Source organism: Egretta garzetta, unplaced genomic scaffold (genome assembly GCF_000687185.1).
Source record: "Egretta garzetta isolate BGI_Z169 unplaced genomic scaffold, ASM68718v1 scaffold330, whole genome shotgun sequence".
Taxonomy (NCBI): Eukaryota; Metazoa; Chordata; class Aves; order Pelecaniformes; family Ardeidae; genus Egretta; species Egretta garzetta.
The window spans coordinates 826,203-828,263 of NW_009258275.1; the positions used below are offsets into that span (position 1 = coordinate 826,203).

Here is a 2,061-nt window from a genome sequence, read left to right on the forward strand (position 1 = left end):
ATCAGATATCTTTAATCCATCATTTTGTCCTGTCAGACGGGCATTGACTTCATTCTAGTTGGTTCTCTGTTCCGGCTTGCTGCACCGGTCTCGCCAGGACAAGCCAGTGTACCATGGACCAGCAAACAACAAAGGGTTTTCCTTGCTCACCCCTCCCTTGGGGAACACAGATGAGTTTCCAGACTTCAGGGAAAACCCAGAATTGCTGGGAAACACCCCCTCAACTCTGCCACAGACTCCTCAGAGGGCCTTGCGTAAGGCACGGGGTGATATTACACGACTCTATTCCCCACCATCACGCTTTTGCTTTTTTTTTTTTTTTTTAATTTCCTAGGACTAGGAACTGTCTCCCACTGCATACGTACAGCAGAAAGGGGCTTTTCAGGTGAATCCTGACCTTTTGTCTCCTCTGCTACCATGAGTCAGGGTCACAGCGCCAGCACAGCACCCATGGGACTACAGAGATGTTTGCCTTCATCCCCGCCTCCACCCACAACTGCTCCCCAGCCTCCCAACACTGGCTCCACTGCACACCACAGCTATTCCTCCCTGCCCTTTCCAGTCCCGGCTTGCCACTGCTAAGAGGCAAAGCCAGAGGGGTTTTGTTGAAAGCAGCAGCCAGGGAAGAACACAAACAGCACTCGGCGCGGCGTTTGTACAGCTCACACGCTACTGCGAACGCAGCACTCGGCGGAGCTGCCTCACAGAATCACAGAATGGCAAGGGTTGGAAGGGACCTCGGGAGATCATCTAGTCCAACCCCCCTGCTAAAGCAGGCTCTCCTAGAGCATTCTACACAGGACTTCATCCCGGCGGGCCTTGAATATCTCCAGAGAAGGAGACTCCACAACCTCCCTGGGCAGCCTGTTCCAGTGCTCTGTCACCCTTAGAGTAAAGAAGTTTTTCCTCATATTCAACTGAAACCTCTGATGTTTCAGTTTGCACCCGTTGCCCCTAGTCCTGTCGCTGGACACCACTGCAAACAGACTGCTTCCATCCTCGTGACTTCCGCCCTTAAGATATTTGTAGGTGTTGATGAGGTCCCCTCTCAGTCTTCTCTTCTCCAGGCTGAACAAGCCCAACTCTCTCAGCCTTTCCTCCTAGGGGAGATGCTCCAGTCCCTTTATCATCCTAGTTGCCCTCCTCTGGACTCTTTTCTAGGAGTTCCTCATCTTTCTTGAACTGGGGAGCCCAGAACTGGACACAGTGCCTTGGTGAGACACGAGTCGGCGCCTCCCTCTGCAATCCCCGTGTACCTGACTCACGCAGAAAACAAAGCCATCTCATCAAGAGAGCGCTTACCTTATCGCCCTCAGCAACCTGGCAGATAACTTCGCCCGTTGCTGGATTGATAGAAGGGAAGGTTTTCTTACTGACTGCATCGTGCCATTCATTATTTATGAAAATCTGCAAGGAAAAAGGCAAAGCAGCGTTAAGCCTCGGAGCCAGACCTCGGGGAAATCCGCAAGAGCTTTCGTTGTTTGACGGCACCTCAGCAGGCTCTTTAATTACAAGGGACTCCCAGGCTGCAAACCTGCACCAACGCGAAGGAGATATTTTAGCCTGAAAGTACACAACAAAAGGCACAGCCTCACATTAATAAAAAGAATTCACATCTCAGCAAACAGCAAGGTGAATTGGGAGCGGCTCCTGTCCCAGTAGGTCCCTGAGAGACCTGGAAGCCTGGCTGGAGCCAGGGAGCTTCCTTCAGGAGGCTGAGCAGTGGGAGAACGCTTCAGGCACGGACGATACAGTTGATTTTGTACGCAGCGCTAGAACTTGTGGCAGCGTTTCCCTGATGAGCTGATTTTAGGCTCCCCAGGTGCTGTTCTGAAAGCGAACCAGGCACCAGCAGCAGCTCCTCACCAACTCTTTCTCTCTCAGTGTGATGGGTCAGCCCTGGCTGGATGCCAGGTGCCACCAAGCCGCTCCACCGCTCCCCTGCTCAGCTGGACAGGGGGGACAAAATATAACCAAAGGCTTGTGGGTCAAGATAAGGACAGGGAGGGATCATTTGCCAGTGACCGTCACAGGCAAAACAGACTCAACTTGAGGAAATTA

General features: G+C 52.4%; 1 protein-coding gene across 1 annotated transcript in view; it reads right to left on the reverse strand.

Annotated features, from left to right (window-relative positions):
- The window catches only part of ALDH2 (aldehyde dehydrogenase 2 family member), a 10,309-nt gene extending 8,415 nt beyond the window's left edge, over positions 1 to 1,894 (reverse strand). Inside the window, exons 1-2 of the mRNA XM_009636070.2 lie at positions 1,676 to 1,894; positions 1,303 to 1,407 (exon numbers count right to left, since the gene is read on the reverse strand). The gene's annotated coding sequence lies outside the window, so the exon portion shown is untranslated. The remainder of the gene's footprint in view (positions 1 to 1,302; positions 1,408 to 1,675) is intronic.
- Positions 1,895 to 2,061: the final 167 nt, after the last annotated feature.